An 18,459-nucleotide genomic window follows, 5' to 3' on the forward strand; every position below is an offset into this window, starting at 1 on the left:
CCAAGGCAAGTCGATTCTTTCCTTAGCTTTCTCTCTCCTCATGATAAATGTGGCGAGTGTTGCCAGAAGATGGCCCAATGGTTTATAAACCTGGCAAAGCTGTAGCCAGAGCTTCTTTGCTAAAGGTCAATTAAAAATGTTCATTGCACTGTAAACAGAATTCTCCATAGAAGATTGCCACACAGTGCCCAGAGTGGTCTCTTAATACAAAATATCAATTTGATTTTCCTCAGGAGATTTGCTCTCCTTTTGCAATGCAAATATTTTCAAGTGTACTAAACACGTTTTAGCACCTCAACATAGGCACTAAAACTATTTGCATGCAAAATTACCCAGAGTAGGCAGACAGGCACAAGCTTATGCTAGCGCCATATGTGCTGAAGAATTTGAGCCAGGAAACAACTAGTATCTGGACGTTATTTACAATTTAAATTTAATTTTACATTATTATTCAAACGAGAGCTTATATATAAAGTCTCTATTAAAATTAATGTTTCACATGGAACAAAATTTCACCTAAAATTGCATGTTTAATAGTGTTGGGCTTTTTTGTTCCAGCTGTCCAAACCACTCAAGAAGGACAATACGGGCACTTTTGTCCCTTGCTTTCCAACTACCTGAGTGCGGGGTTCATTTTCCCCTCTAACAACTCTCAGAAAGAGCAGCAAAATTAATGTTGATTGGAAGGCCCAGAAAGCAACACAAAACAGAGACCAAGCCAGACACTTGGAAGTGCAGAAGTGATCTGAAGAACTACACACCACTTGGACACAGCCTAGAATATTGTCCACGTTCAGATTTTGAGAGAAAAAAGTCATTTTTTTCTTTCAAGAAACTCCCCTTCATATTTTGTGAACATGAGAAATGACTCTGGTTAAGCATTTAGTTTGCAAATTGCAGTGTCTTGTGGTGTCCCAGGAAAACAGCACTTCTTTACGTTCTCTGGAACACTGTTAACCCTTTCTCTCCATTATGCTTTCAGAGTACCTTGATGGAGAAATCGGAAGTCTATTGGCAATGTCTGGATGGTGTGTTTAACAGTTACTTGTTCATGCAGATGAAAATAGAACTCTATCTATCTTTTCAAGTAATTTAGCATTTCCAGTTTGGTGAGATTTCATATTTTTCATCTCATTAGTTTAAATGTTTACTAGTTTATTTTTGTGTTCATTTTAGAAGAAAAAAAAATCAGCTGAAGCAGAATGAGTATTTCTAACCCACAGCTTTGGAAATAAATTTAGAATGGAGGGAATATAAGAAAAATTGGTATACTGTATTTCATCACAAGGGCCATGTCAGATATACCCAGAATGTTAACTACAAGAGATCTTTCCCTTGGATTAAAGATCCTCAAATTTATTGTAAATCTAGTATATAAAATTTTTCTTTGAAAACTTCAAGTATTGTTCTAGGTTAAATAGCTCTTTTTGCTTCCTCTGTCTTTCTCTCTTTTGTAGGAAGAAGAAGAAACTTTCTTTCCTGACTTACAGTCAGCCTTAGAAATGTTGAATCATTGCCTAGGTGCATGAACTCAGTTCTGAGCAGCTTTAATTTCCAGCAGCCAACATTTCTATAATATAAGCTCTCTAAAGGAGGCCCACAGAAGAACCAGAAATCTGAGGTTGTGTAGAAATTTTAATGAGAATGGAAAATCTCCACGTTTAGGCGTCTATCCTTGCATATTAATATCATTACATTTAAAGGGTGTTTGATTTCAAACATTGAATTAATTAAAGGAACTTCCAGGTCGAGTTATAAGGCCAAATCAAATGCCAACAGCTCCCTCTACTGGCTACTGGAGGAAATTATTTGATCTCTGGCTGAAATTCCAATCCTTTGGCCACCTGATGCAAAGAGCTGACTCATTTGACAAGACCCTGATGCTGGGAAAGATTGAGGGCAGGAGGAGAAGGGGACGACAGAGGATGAGATGGTTGGATGGCATCACCGACTCAATGGACATGGGTTTGGGTGGTCTCTGGGAGTTGGTGATGGACAGGGAGGTCTGGCGTGCTGCGGTTCATGGGGTCGCAAAGAGTCGGACTGAGCGACTGAACTGAACTGAATGAAAACTTGCTGTTTATTTGACAAGCGTCTTCATCAAATTAAGTTCTTTGGAAAACATTGAAGCTTCTGGGGAAAGATGAAAGACGTTCATATGTGGTGATAGAAAGAAAAACACTAAGAATTACAGAAATTGATAGTCATGTGAATTTTCTACTATCAACAAAGAGTTCCTGTCTCCACTAAAAATCATCTGCTCATTCTCTTGCCCTAGGCCATCTATTATATAGACTTCGGATTACAGTTAAAATATTATTAAGGCTACCTTTAGATTTTCATTTTCCCAAATCTAACACAAATATTACATTTATTTTCTGGAAGTTGAAAAATCTTAGTATAAGTAGCCATTTTTTCCATGTTATTTGTCACTTGATGAGTTCTACAAAAAGAAAGAAAGAAAGAAAGAAAACAAGAACTACCTTTATTGTTATTTCATTGAGAATAGAAAGATCACTTTTAAGTTGCATGCCATTCGGAAGCAACAATGTTGGTTTCTTTTACTTAAACTTTAAAATTTGGTATAATAAAGAATCTAATTGGGACAACAAAAGTAAAACATGTAAAAAATAAGCTACATTTTCCTCCCAAACTCTGTGCCTCAACCTTCCTGAAGAGTGCCATCCTCTCCCACCTGAAACAATCGATCTATTTGGTTTCACTCACTTAGAGCTGTCTCTCCCTCAAATCTCCTCCCAACTGCCTGCAACTCTTGGCCTCATGGTCACACAGCCATATTCCTGGAACATAAGTGGAAAATGTAATAGCACACTCAGAAGTTTTTAAATCCCATTCATTTCAACAAGTGAGACTTGAAAAGATTAATATGATAGGTGTGTGCGAGAAGTTTTAGAATTTTGACGTAAATGCACCATGAAGGAAAAAACTCTCCTTTATTAGGAAAAGAATGGAGCACAGCAGAGACATCAACATCCCATTCTATGGATGTGCTTTAACAATGCAGTCCCCCTCCCCCAGCTCAGTTTAACATGTAATGGCACCCCACTCCAGTACTCTTGCCTGGAAAATCCCATGGACGGAGGAGCCTGGTGGGCTGCAGTCCATGGGGTCTCGAAGAGTCAGAGACGACTGAGCGACTTCACTTTCACTTTTCACTTGCATGCATTGGAGAAGGAAATGGCAACCCACTCCAGTGTTCTTACCTGGAGAATCCCAGGGACGGGGGAGCCTGGTGGGCTGCCGTCTATGGAGTCACACAGAGTCGGACACGACTGAAGTGACTTAGCATAGCATAGCATAGTGAAAACAATCATGTAATTTTTGAAAGATTACCAAGGTAGAATAATTACTTTATTCTTTCTCACTCTTTCTCGCTCTACCAAACTGCCACCCCGTTTCTTCCACCCACACAGCCTCAAACTGTATGAATGTATCCTTCATGTTTGGGAATGGGCCCATTTCTGTTAAAAGAACTATCTTGCATCTTAAACTTGATATCTTAATTTAGAAAATAACACTTATTTCCTAAAGCATCCATAATTGGTGTCAAAAGCCTCAGAGAAGATTTTTATGACAGGTTCTTCTTTGTTTAACAGTATAATCACTGTTGAATTACAGTTCATATTGGTATGCAACATTTTTAGGGTTTTCTTATTTCACTAATTCACTTTGAACACTAAATTTATTTCAGAAGTTGAATTTTTGAAATGTTAACTTAAAAACATGACTTTTGAATTAGATGGGTCTGGATTTAAGCCTCACCTCTGTCATTTATAAATTGTGTGACCTAAGGCAAGTCACTTAAACACTGGGAGCCTCTGCCTCCTCTTTGGTTCAGTTCAGTTCAGTCGCTCAGTTGTGTCCGACTCTTTGCGACCCCATGAATCACAGCACGCCAGGCCTCCCTGTCCATCACCAACTCTTGGAGTTCACTCAAACTCATGTCCATCGAGTCGGTGATGCCATCCAGCCTTCTCATCCTCTGTCGTCCCCTTCTCCTCCTGCCCCCAGTCCCTCCCAGCATCAGGGTCTTTTCCAATGAGTCAACTCTTCGCAAGAGGATAATAATAACATCTCTGCCTCATTGGATGGCTCACTGCGGTTGCCAAGAGACAATATGTATAAAATGCTCTAGCAACATTGTACCTAACGAGCAACCAATGTTTCTATTCCTGCTTAATAAATAAGAAAAGGAGTCTTATGTGAATGAAACAGTGTAATTGATTATTTTATTTCCTGAGGAAAAAAATGCTATTATAGTCAACCAAGGGAGCATTGGATACTGATGACTTTGACTAGAAAATTGAAAAGAAGACATTATCTAAAACAAGGATTCAAATCTGATGGGTAAAACAGACATACTGCTCACCTGGGAGAGCACAGTAGAATTCTTCCTGGTGATGGGACAGGTACTGGTTTGCAGTAGGGCAGTAGGTTAGAACCTAGAGCCAGAGAATAAAGTTGTCCTCGAGGAACCATCTGGAGGGAATGTCTACTGGACAATATGACCACAAAGGATTGTGAATCATTGTTGTTATTGTTGTTGTTCTTCAGTCGCTCAGTCATGTCTGACTCTTTGCAACCCCCAGTGACTGCAGCACCCCAGTCTTCCCTGTCCTTCACTATCTCCCTAAATTTGCTCAAACTCATGTCCATTGAGTTGGTGATGCCATACAAACATCTCATCCTCTGTTTCTCCCTTTTCCTGCCCTCAACCCTTCCCAGCATCAGGGTCTTTTCCAGTGAGTTGGCTCTTCACATCAGGTGGCCAAAGTATTGGAGTTTCAGCTTCAGCACCAGTCCTTCCAATGAATATTCACGGTTGATCACCTTTAGGATTTACTGGTTTGATCTTGCAGTCCAAAGGACTCTCAAGAGTCTTCTCCAGCACCACAGTTGGATAGCTTCAATTCTCTGATGCTCAGCCTTCTTTATGGTCGAAATCTCATATCTGTAGATGGTTACTAGAAAAACCATAGCTTTGACTATATGACTTTTGTTGGCAAAGTGATGTCTCTGCTTTTTAATATGTTGTCTAGGTTTGTCATAGCTATTCTTCCAAACAGCAAGTGTCTTTAAATTCCATGGCTGCAGTCATTGTCCACGATGATTTTGGAGCTCAAGAAAATAAAGCCTGTCACTGTTTCCATTTTTTTCCCCTATTTGACATGAAGTGATGAGACTGGATGCCATGATCTTCCATTTTTGATGTAGAGTTTTAAGCCAACTTTTCACTCTCTTTTTTCACCTTAATCAAGGGCCTCTTTAGTTCCTCTTCACTTTCTTCCACTAGGGTGGTGTTATCTGCATATCTGAAGTTATTGATATTTCTCCTGGCAATTTTGATTCCAGCTTGAGCTTCATCCAGCCTGCCATTGTGCATGATGTACTCTGCATAGAATTTAAATAAGTAGGGTGACAATATACAGCCTTGACAAACTTCTTTCTCAAATTTGAACCAGTTCATTGTTCCATGTCCAGTTATAACTGTTGCTTCTTGGCCTGTATACAGGTTTCTCAGGAGGCAGGTAATGTGGTCTCGTACTCTCATCTCTTTAAGAATTTTCCACAGTTTGTTGTGATCCACACAGTCAATGGGCTTACCTGATATCTCAGATGGTAAAGAATCCGCCTGCAATGCAGAAGACCTCAGTTCAATTCCTGGGTCAGGAAGATCCCTTGGAGAAGGGATAGGCTACCCAATCCAGTATTCTTGGACTTCCCTTTGAATCAGCTGGTAAAGAATCCACCTGCAATGTGGGAGATCCCTGGGTTGGGAAGATCCCCTGGAGAATGGAAAGGCTACCTACTCTAGTATTCTGGCCTGGAGAATTCCTTGGACTGTATAGTCCATGGGGTCACAAAGAGTTGGACATGACTGAGCGACTTTCAATTTCACTTCGCACTGTCAAAGGCTTTAGTGTAGTCAATGAAGCAGAAGTAGATGTTTTCTAGACTGCCCTTGCTTATTATATGGTTCAACAGACGTTGGCAAATTGATCTCTCGTTCCTCTGCCTTTTCTATATCCAGCTTGTACATCTGAAAGTTCTTGGGTCGCATACTGTTGAAACATAGCTTGAAAATTTTGAGCTTTACCTTGCTAGCATGAGAAATGAGCACAGTTGTGCAGTAGTTTGAACGTTCTTTGCCATTGCCCTTCTTTGGGATTGGAATGAAAACTGACCTTTTCCAGTCCTGTGACCAATGCTGAGTTTTTCAAATTTGCTGGCATATTGAGTGCAGCACGTTCATAGCATCATTTTTTAGGATTTGAAATAGCTCAGCTAGAATTTCATCACCTCCACTAGCTTTGTTCATATAATGCTTCCTGCTGCTGCTGCTAAGTCACATCAGTCATGTGCAGGTCTGTGTGACCCCATAGACGGCAGCCCAACAGGCTCCTCTGTCACTGGGATTCTCCAGGCAAGAACATTGGAGTGGGTTGCTATTTCCTTCTCCAATGCATGAAAGTGAAAAGTGAAAGTGAAGTCTCTCAGTCATGTCCAACTCTTAGCGACCCCATGGACTATAGCCTACCAGACTCCTCTGTCCAAGGGATTTTCCAGGCAAGAGTACTGGAGTGGGGTGCCATTGCCTTCTCTGATAATGCTTCCTAAGACCCACTATAAGGAAAGCTGAGTGCAGAAGCATTGATGCTTTTGAACTGTGGTGTTGGAGAAGACTCTTGAGAATCCCTTGGACTGCGAGGAGATCCAACCAGTCCATCCTAAAGGAGATCAGTCCTGGGTGTTCATTGGAAGGAGTGATGCTGAAGCTGAAACTCCAATATTTTGGCCACCTGATGTGAAGAGCTGACTCATCTAAAAAGACCCTGATGCTGGGAAAGATTTAGGGCAGGAGGAGAAGGGGACAACAGAGGATAAGACGGTTGGATGGCATCACCTACTCAATGGACTGAGTTTGAGTGGGCTCTGGGAGTTGGTGATAGACAGGGAGGCCTGGTGTGCTGCAATTCATGGGGTCTCAAAGAGTCGGATATGACTGAGTGACTGAACTGAACTGAACTCAAGGCCTACTTGACTTCACACTCCAGGATGTCTGACTCTAAGTAAGTGATCACACCATTGTGGTTATCTTGGTTATTAAGACTTCTTTTGCATAGTTCTTCTGCGTTTTCTGCTACCTCTTAATATCTTCTGCTTCTGTGAATCATTGGGAGAATCATTTGAGAATCCATACTTTGGAAGTGCATAGACCTTGTTCCAATCCCACTGCTGGGTACCTTTGAACTGTGTGAATTTTGGACCATTTCCTCACTCAGTGTGAGCCCTAATTTCCAATTCTGAGAAGTAAGAATATTGTCTAACTCACAGAGCTAGATGAGAAAGTTGTAGTCAATGGATTATTATAAATGATTCTACCTGATCCAACTCCTCTTTCTTTTATAGCTTTTCTCCTTCTCCAGTCCTCCTCTTTGCTTCTTCTACTGCAGACAAAAGCATCTTCTTGAAAGCCTGAGGCTCTCATTCTTGCCATGTTCCTCACAGCACATCGTCTTCTTAATGGTGGCTCCATCATCATCTCTTAGCTCAGCCATGGTTTCTTGTGGACACTTTCCTTGATTTTGCTGAGTGGGCCAAATCCCTTCCATGTCCTCTTCAACTACCTTACAGTTCTCCTCTATCATGACACTTCTCACAGGTTTAATGTAATTTGACTGACTCTCTCCCTACTGGACTATGAGCCACTTTAGCATAGGAAGTGTCTGTTTTTGTTTACCATTGCATCCCCTAGCAGCAAAATATAGGTACCTACTAATTACTTTTGAACAAATGGAAATCCAACCCATAAGAGATACTTGCAAAATGGTAGTTATTCCTGCAAAAGCTTAGCATCAAACGGAACTTAGAGGTCCTCTAGAGATTAGTCTAAATCACTTTTCCTTCCACTATGTCACTATGTCACACCCTCTTTAGATCCATGAGCAAGGCATCAAGACCTCAAAATCAATGGATGTCTGTTAAAATCTACACTTATTATGCAATGGCATCCTCATTTCCCTTGGTTCTCCTAAATCACATTCTCTTTTGTAATTAAAACAATGTCTCAATTGTAAAGAACTATGAGTGTGATGACAGTAACTCTGAACTATGCCCTCCAGTGGGGGCTTTTATGTAGAGATGGGCCTGGAAATCATTTACTTTGGGGAGAGAATCCTGTTGGAATTTCTGCACAAGACTTTGTATACTGTGAGATGCTGTGCGTATTTATGGGGCTGGGGAAGTCCTGAGCTGGATTTTCAGATGTTCCTTATTCCACTATTTGTATATTTACTCAACTCCTATCTCCTGCAAATTCTGTCACTTGGTAGAAATGGCGATAATGCCTGGGTAACATTTTAGTGCCATAGTAAAAGTCACCAGGAGTGTGGCAACACAAGAAAGAAAGTGTAGTAGTAAAACTGTAGAAACACTTAACAAAATTTTTTCCATTCATTAAAAAAAAATTACCCTCAGAGACCTGAAAGGCAGGAAATGCTGCCGCTTTATTGCCTTTTTAGTCAAATGCCTTTATAGGCATATCCCTCTAACATATATTACTGATATTGATCCCCCAGGGCCTGCCACAGTTTCCACCTCCTCCCTGTTCTGACTACCCCAGGACACTCTGACCTTTTCTATGAGTTTCCATTATGCCTCTTTGCACTCTTTCAGATCAGTCGCTCAGTCGTGTCCGACTCTTTGCGACCCCATGAAATGAAGCACGCCAGGCCTCCCTGTCCATCACCAGCTCCCGGAGTTCACTCAGACTCACGTCCAGTGAGTCAGTGATGCCATCCAGCCATCTCATCCTCTGTCGTCCCCTTCTCCTCCTGCCCCCAATCCCTCCCAGCATCAGAGTCTTTTCCAATGAGTCAACTCTTCGCATGAGGTGGCCAAAGTACTGGAGTTTCAGCTTTAGGATCATTCCTTCCAAAGAACATCCAGGACTGATCTCCTTTAGAATGGACTGGTTGGATCTCCTTGCAGTCCAAGGGACTCTCAAGAGTCTTCTCCAACACCACAGTTCAAAAGCATCAATTCTTTGGCGCTCAGCCTTCTTCACAGTCCAACTCTCACATCCATACATGACCACAGGAAAAACCATAGCCTTGACTAGCCGGACCTTTGTTGACAAAGTAATGTCTCTGCTTTTGAATATGCTATCTAGGGGTCATAACTTTCCTTCCAAGGAGTAAGCATCTTTTAATTTCATGGCTGCAGTCACCATCTGTAGTGATTTTGGAGCCCAGAAAAATAAAGTCTGACACTGTTTCCATTGTTTCCCCATCTATTTCCCATGAAGTGATGGGACCGGATGCCATAATCTTCGTTTTCTGAATGTTGAGCTTTAAGCCAACTTTTTCACTCTCCTCTTTCATTTTCATCAAGAGGCTTTTGAGTTCCTCTTCACTTTCTGCCATAAGGGTGGTGTCATCTGCATATCTGAGGTTATTGGTATTTCTCCTGGCAATCTTGACTCCAGCTTGTGTTTCTTCCAGTCCAGTGTTTCTCATGATGTACTCTGCATGTAAGTTAAATAAACAGGGTGACAATATACAGCCTTGACGAACTCCTTTTCCTATTTGGAACCAGTCTGTTGTTCCATGTCCAGTTCTAACTGTTGCTTCCTGACCTGCATACAAATTTCTCAAGAGGCAGGTCAGGTGGTCTGGTATTCCCATCTCTTTCAGAATTTTCCACAGTTTATTGTGATCCACGCAGTCAAAGGCTTTGGCATAGTCAATAAAGCAGAAATAGATGTTTTTCTGGAACTCTCTTGCTTTTCCATGATCCAGCGGATGTTGGCAATTTGATCTCTGGTTCCTCTGCCTTTTGTAAAACCAGCTTGCACATCAGGAAGTTCACGGTTCACGTATTGCTGAAACCTGGCTTGGAGAATTTTGAGCATTACTTTACTAGCATGTTTGTGAATTATTTTTGATATTCATTTTTCTCTCAACCACCTTGGAAGTAGGAACCCATTGGAGAGGGCTAGGTAAGAACACTAAAGACTTTGAAAGTGCATACAGATTTTGCAGGAGAAAGACTCACTTGAAATTCCATTTCTTGATCCTTACTTCCAGGATCTAGATCATTTATAGATATCTTACCAAATTATTAGAATTGAAATGGATTAAAATGTGGTGAATTAGCAACAGTTTACTTTATCACCCTTCCTCCTACCATGTCATGGATTACAAAAATTTAGTTACATTAGTTTAAATACTTTTTATAAAGCTTTTGTACTTTTGTTTTTATTTTTTGATGAGGAAACAGACAAATGCCTTTAGAAAACTTGAACAATTCAGAAAAGTATTAAAAAAGAACTTACAAATTAGCAGTTGCCATATTTGAGGGACTAAGTCTGGTAACTAAGCACACAACACAGGAATATATACATTAAAATCTTTATTATATAAACTACTTATCATAGGAAGGAGATATTATATAATCTTCTGGATGTATCCCTTGTGATTTAGACCTTGTTAAAAAAAAAAAAAAAGACTTTTGTAACAATCCTCCAGTCCATTTCATTATGCCATTTCATTATTATTTCTTAACAATGATTGAAAAAACAGCTGCCCACCTCACTAAAGTGCCTGGAGGCCAAGAATGAACCCTTGTACATCATTGTCATTTCACCAGATTTGGTCACTAGTTTAAGAAAGGTAATGTGGTGTCACAGATAGGGGTAGACAAAAGTCCAGGATTCTAATCATGGTTACCATTTACTACCGTGACTATATTTAGAACAAAGAAAACTGATCCTTGCTTAAGTCTCATTCCCTGGTGGCTCAGATGGTAAAGAATTCACCTGCAATGAAGGAGACCTAGGTTTGATCCCTGGATGAGGAAGATCCTGTGGAGGAGGAAATGGTAAGCCATTCCAATATTCTTGCCTGAAAAATTCCATGGACAGAGGAGCCTGGTGGGCTACAGTCCATGGGGTCTCAAAGAATCAGACACAACTGGGTGACTTTCACTTAGACTTTCCTTTTTGTAAATCATTAGCAATATTTTCTCTACTGTCTTGTAGAGTGGTGGTGAGAATTAAATGTCAGGGCATTCTGTACATACTATATTATTATTATTTATACTTGTCTAAAAAAATGTATTTATTTAGAAAGAAAAATCACAGAAAATTCTTGGGTCCATCCTTTTCAATACATAGAAATGTCTACAGATTTCACAGAGGTGCTATTTGTTCTAAAAAAAAAAAAAAAAAAAAACATAGTGGACTATTTGTGCCCCATGGAGAGAAGGAATGTAGGAATGTATTGAGATTGGGAACTGACTTTATTTGTAATAGAATGTATTTATTAAGAGCCTTGATTTTTTTTTTTTTCTGTCATTGAATTCTATTAGAAACTTAAAACCACTTCTGTGTTTTCAATCATCTCTGCTTTTCCTCTTTTGGGTCCATAACCCAAAGTCTCATACTCCTTAGAGGACAGAGAAAACAAAAATTAATCAGATTTCTTCCCTTTAAGGCAGGCCTGATGCCCTCTCTGGTTATGGTTTGTACAGGTTCTTTGTGGCCTGGAACAGAATGTCTGGCCAGGAAAGCAGAAGGCTGTTGGCCGGTGTCCTGGCATGGGTGGATGGGGACACTTCTCTGTTCCCCCTCATCACTGTCTTGGTCATAAGACAGTGATGCTATAACTATATGCTATAACTCACCTATGCTATAACTGTGCTATAACTAACCACATTGCATAAAAATCCAGTGAAGCATGAACCCTATTAATAGTGTGAGTATCCAAGATACTTCTCATAAAAAAAAAATTTAAAAAAACTGGTCATACCACAACTGGTATGATAGCTGTACCAACTATTCTCTTTTTTTTTTTCTGAAAAATTTCCTTGTCACATTATTTTCTTTCTCTCAGTGATTATTTGGGAACATATCCCTCAAGAAGGTGAAAATTATCTTAGTGTTATCATAATGCCAATCTGGGCCAGTATGGTTGATGTGGGTTTTATTACTTTATTGAATTTCCCCCTGTGTTTTATTTCAAGAGTTTGTATCATGGTGGATATGGTTCCATAAGCATGTATTTCCAAATGATGGACTGCTAGACGGATCTTTCTTTCCCCTCTCTTTAACTCAAATATTTGATGTCTCCTTTTCAGCAGGGTCTTGAAAAATGAATCTGTATCTCTGGAGTCAAAAGTCTTAGTGGTATCTCTCCTGCCTATCTATAATAAAGGATCTGAAATCCTTCAGGATCAAGTTGTTTAAACTTGATACTGAAATCCCAGAGGAAATATTTGCAATATAATTTGTGGTCCATGTGTGGTAGTATGATTCTTGCATCAAAAAGTAAATAATAATTATGGCTTACTTCAGTAATGTAAATGTTTACATAAAATAAAAAGTAAAAAAAAAAAAAAAAGAAAGAAAAAGAAAAAGGGCTAATTTTCCATTTGGCTCACAGTTACCATTCCAGAATACAGCTTGTAACCCACCTCAGGTAAGAATGTCAGAATCTGTGGTTATCTGCCCTCAAATTTCAAGACATCACTATTCAGTTTTCTGTATGTTCAAATGAGGAGATATTCAAATAAAAGCTGTTAAGACAACTTTTATTTTTAAAAGCAGATTTAAATATAATATATCAGTACTATCCACCTCTTTCCCTTGTTTTAAAAAGATCCTCCGGCCTGCCATATGTAAAAAATTGAACCAAGTCATTTATGTGTTATTGTTATGAATGCAAGTTTGTGTGCCCAGCACCCAGTGAGGGCAACAAAGTCAAAATATTGGAGTTTGGAGCAGAGAAAGTGTTCTTGCAGGGCCATGCAAAGAGAAAGAGTAGCTCATGCCCACAAATGCCCATACTCCCCAAAGGGTTTCAGTAAAGCATTTTTAAGGTCAGATGAGGGATGGCTGGCCCAGGGTATGTGATCAGCTTGTACACAATTCTCTGATTGGTTAATAATGAGGTAACAGGGCAGTCAGGATTAGCAATCCTTTGGGACTAGAAGGTTGGGGCTACAAGCTCAGAATCAATAAGTAGTTAGACTCTTCCATTTGACTTTTACTGTCTGAAAGAATTCAGGAAATATGCATGAGATACTATTATCTGGACATTTGAGAGAGAAGCTACAGCAGAGGATGGGGTAGGGGTCTGTCCTGGCAAAGACCCAGAGAGTCCTGCTCAGTAACATTATGTGAAGCAATAGGTGAAAAGGTGGTGTGATGGGGGGTGGGGGGGGGCGGGAGGAAGAAGAACTTGACCAGTTCTAATTCTTACTCATTAGATGCCTCTGAGCAAGATAACCAGTATCTCAGGACCTGTTTCCTTGCTCATAAAATGGGGATAAGACCAGGGCCTGCCTTCCAGGGAGGTTGTGGAAGTTACATGAGAGTCTAAGTGCATGACCTCCTGGCCATGGGCAGGTTTAGCAGCTGGGCCCTTTGCACCCCAAGCCTAGCCTCTTTTCTGAGTGGGAAAATACCGGATAGTGGTGTTTTATTGCACACCCTTCCCAAGGCTGTGCTTAGTAATGTCCCATCAGCGGTTTGAAGTCTGCCAGGTGGAAGTGTTCGCACTAAGGAGGCGACAGACCAGAATTTTTTCTTCCTGGAGGGCTGGTTGTTTAACCAGCATACCACTAGCTCTGTCTCAGTAGACTGAAATGAGACTTGAGACAGTATTTTATGGCTTTCTAATAGTACTGTAAGTTCAGAAACTATCTCATATGCATTACTATTTTCAGATAGAACCTTCAGTTCACGAGCTATGAAGGGATGCAGCCAGAAACAGAACTGATGTTTCCAGTTCAGTTTGGCATCGCTTGCACCCACTCTGTTAGTTGACCCAGCCTGAGAAGTCTGTATGCTATCCTGGTTCAGCAAAGAGTAGAAGATAGGTTGGTTATTGTTGGCTTCAGAAGTTAGAGAGGGACACAAATTGCCTGATTTTCAGCTCTGACTTTTAGGTGTACTCCTTGCAACCTTCTCTGAGGTTATATATATTTAATTGCCTGGTGAATAATATAAAGAAGTCTCAGGTGCACAGATAATATGTAATATTTTTGATCTTGTCTGTATTAAATAGACAAGAATCTTTTAAATATTTATTTTTGACAAAATTGTATATATAGTTAAGACATACAACATGTTTTGATATATTTGTATACATCTGTGAATGATTACCAAAATCAAACTAATTAACATATCCATCACCTCCCATAGTTACATGTGGAGTGTGTGTGTGTGTGTGTGGTGATAACTCTTGGGATCTACTCTCTTAGCAAGTTTCAAGTGTATAATACATTATTATTAACTATAATCACCGTACTATACATTAGGTTTCCAGTGATCTTACAACTGAAAGTTGGTACCCTTTGATCAATATTTATTCTTTTCCCTCAGCCCCCAGCCTCTTGTAACAACCATATGTTACTATGAGTTTGACTTTTGAGAGAAACAGTTTTCAGGGGAAAGAACGGGATTTGAATGGAACCTTGAAGAATGGAAAGGATCCATCGGGTTGAGAGAAAAGAGTGAAACATCAACAGATGCAGAAAGCAAAGGAAGTGCAATGACCATACAAGAGAAAAGTAAATCATCAAGTACGATTGGAGAGCAGGATTTATAAACAAGTACAGTGGTAAAAGGGACTGGAAGGTTAGATGGAACCTAATTACAATATTGAACTTTGATGCTAAACTGACAACGGTCTGGGAGAGATGGAAAGAGTTAAAACAAAGGAGTTTCAGTGTTTGCTTTAATAAGTTTATTTTTCTTTTAATAAATATGCTTGTAGTATACACTTGGGCTTCCCAGATGGCTTAGTGTTAAAGAATCTGCCTGCCAAGCAGGAGACATGCGTTCAGTCCCTGGGTCAGTAAAATTCCCAGAAGGCGGAAATGACAGCCCACTCCAGTATTCTTGCCTGATAAATCCCATGGACAGAGGAGGCTGGTGGGCTATGGTCCATGGGGTCACAAAGAGTCAGACACTACTTAGCGACTAAACACCAAACAACATACACTTCAGTTCAGTTCAGTCCAGTCACTCAGTCACATCTGACTCTGCAACACCATGGACTGTAGCATGCCAGGCCTCCCTGTCCATCACTGGAGTTTACTCAAACTCAGGTCCTTGAGTCGGTGATACCATCCAACCATCTCATTATCTGTCGTACCCTTCTCCTCCTGCCCTCAATCTTTCCCAGCATCAGGGTGTTTTCAAATGAGTCAGCTCTTCGCATCAGGTGGCCAAAGGATCAGAGTTTCAGCTTCAGCATCGGTCCTTCCAGTGAATATTCAAGACTGATTTCCTTTAGGATGAACTGGTTGGATCCCCTTGCACTCCAAGGGACTATCAAGCATCTCCTTCAATACCACAGTTCAAAAGCATCAATTCTTCAGCGCTCAGCTTTCTTTATAGTCCAACTCTCACATCCATACATGACTACTGGAAAAACCATAGCTTTGACTAGACAGACCTTTGTTGGCAAAATAATGTCTCTTCATTTTAATATGCTAAGTTGGTCATAACTTTTCTTCCAAGGAGCAAGTGTCTTTTAATTTCATGGCTGCAATTACCATCTGCAGTGATTTTGGAGCCCCCAAAAATAAAGTCTGACACTGTTTCCCCATCAACTTGCCATGAAGTGATGGGATCAGATGCCATGATCTTCGTTTTCTGAATGTTGAGTTTTAAGCCAACTTTTTCACTCTCCTCTTTCACTTTCATCAAGAGTTTCTTTAGTTCTTCTTCACTCTCTGCCATAAGAGTCGTGTCATCTGCATATCTGCGGTTATTGATATTTCTTCTGGCAATCTTGATCCCAGCTTGTGCTTCATCCAGCCCAGCATTTCTCATGATGTACTCTGCATATAAGTTAAATAAGCAGGATGACAATATACCACCTTGAGGTACTCCTTTCCCTGTTTGGAACCAGTCTGTTGCTCCATGTCCAGTTCTAACTGTGACTTCCTGACCTGCATACAGATTTCCCAAGAGGTAGGTCAGGTGGTCTGGTATTTCCATCTCTTTAAGAATTTTCCACAGTTTGTTATGATCCACACAGTCAAAGGCTTTGGCATACACTTAGTTGATAATATAAGGCAATTGAGTTTACTTTGCTCTATGCAAATTGGATCCAAAAGTGTGTTGCTTTTGGTTTACTTCCGGATGTTCAAGCTAGTTTTAGAAAAGGCAGAGGAACCAGAAATCAAATTGCCAATATCCGCTGGATCGTGGAAAAAGCAAGAGAGTTCCAGAAAAAAACATCTATTTCTGCTTTATTGATTCTGCCAAAGCCTTTGACAGTGTGGATCACAACAAAAACTATGGAAAATTCTGAAAGAGATAGGAATACCAGACCACCTGACCTGCCTCTTGAGAAGTCTATAGCAGGCCAGGAAGCCACAGTTAGAACTGGACATGGAGCAACAGACTGGTTCCAAATAGGGAAAGGAGTACGTCAAGGCTGTTTATTGTCACCCTGCTTATTTAACTTATATGCAGAGTACATCATGATAAATGCTGGGCTGGATGAAGCACAAGCTGGAATTAAGATTGCCGGGAGAAATATCAATAACCTCAGATATACAGATGACACCACCCTTATGGCAGAAAGTGAAGAAGAACTAAAGAGCCTCGTGATGAAAGAGGACAGTGAAAAAGTTGGCTTAAAACTCAACATTCAGAAAACTAAGATCATGGCATTGGGTCCCACCACTTCATGGCAAATAGATGGGGAAGCAATGGAAACAATGACACACTTTATTTTGGGGGGCTCCAAAATCACTGCAGATGGTGATTGCAGCCATGAAATTAAAAGACACTTGTTCCTTGGAAGAAAAGTTATGATCAACCTAGACAGTGTATTAAAAAGAAGAGACATTACTTTGCCCACAAAGGTCCGCCTAGTCAAGGCTATGGTTTTTCCAGTAGTCATGTATGGATGTGAGAGCTGGACTATAAAGAAAGCTGAGCACCAAAGAATTGATGCTTTTGAACTGTGGTGTTGGAGAAGACTCTTGAGAATCCCCTGGACTGCAAGGAGACCCAACCAGTCCATCCTAAAGGAGGTAAGTCCTTAATGTTCATTGGAAGGACTGATGTTGAAGCTGAAACTCCAATTCTTTGGCCACCTGATGCAAAGAGCTGACATTTGAAAAGACCCTGATGCTGGGAAAGATTGAGGGCAGGAGGAGAAGGGGACAACAGAGAATGAGATGGTTGAATGGCATCCCCGACTCAATGGACATTAGTTTGGGTAAACTCCAGGAGTTGGTGACGGACAGGGAGGCCTGGCATGCTTCGGTCCATGGGTTCGCAAAGAGTCGGAAACGACTGAGGCACTGAACTGAACTGAACTGAACATAATCAGTGGCCATGTTCAGAATAAACTAGAATGAGTAGGGTACAGAAAAGAAAAGCAAGAACAGCTAACAAAGCCAGATTATCTTCCCATGTCCCAATTTTTGTGCAAAAGAAATCTTCCTGCTGGGCAGGCACTCACGTACAGCTCAGAACTAGTATTAGCATAGTACATGCATCTCGTCGTCTCATCCGTCACTATGCCCCATTTCTTTTAATAGATCCTAGCTGGGACACAGCTAAAGAAGAATACATGGAAAGCTTAGAGTTTAGGCTATGGGGTCAGGCTCTATAGATTGAAATCTGGCTTCATTGTCCACCACCAGAGAGACTACATACATCAATGTGAGATGTTGATAATAGTACATTCCTCAGAAAGTAAGAGGAGTAATTGTATTAATGAATATAAAATGCTTAGCACACAACTAGGCACATGGAGAGCAAGTTAACTATTGTTACTAGTATTTTATTGATGTTGGTAGCTAAATAAAGTATGATATCAACAGTTTGACCTGACCCCAATAAGTAATTATATTAGTCCATTCAGTTCAGTCACTCAGTCATGTCTGACTCTTTTCAACCCCGTGGACTGTAGCACACCAGGCTTCCCTGTCTATCACCAACTCCCAGAGTTTGCATATATATGTAAGTGATTATATACCTTAACAGAAAATGAAGTTACCTGAGGCTTTGTGTGGTTGTGTGTGTGTGGATGTGTGTGTGTCTAAACCTGCATTGCACCCACCACTCTTTGTGAAGCTGGGATGGCCATGTAACTCCTCTGTGCCATTACTCCAATCCTCCTCATTGCCCGCCTCTCAAAGGTACCATGATGTTGTTGTTTTCTGTTGTTGTTTAGTTGCCAAGTCCTGTCGGACTCTTTCATGGCGTCATAGACTGTAGCCTGTCAGGCTCGTTTGTCCATGGGATTTCTCGGGTGAATTGCCATTTCCTTCTCCAGACGATCTTCCTGACAATGGAATCAAACCCATGTCTGCTGCATTGGCGGGCACAATGCAATCCACTTGGGAAGGCCCAAAGTACCATATTCCAAGGTAAATCAGAGCTCCATTGGCTATCAGTTTTCA

The sequence above is a fragment of the Bos indicus genome, chromosome 8 (genome assembly GCF_029378745.1).
Source record: "Bos indicus isolate NIAB-ARS_2022 breed Sahiwal x Tharparkar chromosome 8, NIAB-ARS_B.indTharparkar_mat_pri_1.0, whole genome shotgun sequence".
NCBI lineage: Eukaryota > Metazoa > Chordata > Mammalia > Artiodactyla > Bovidae > Bos > Bos indicus.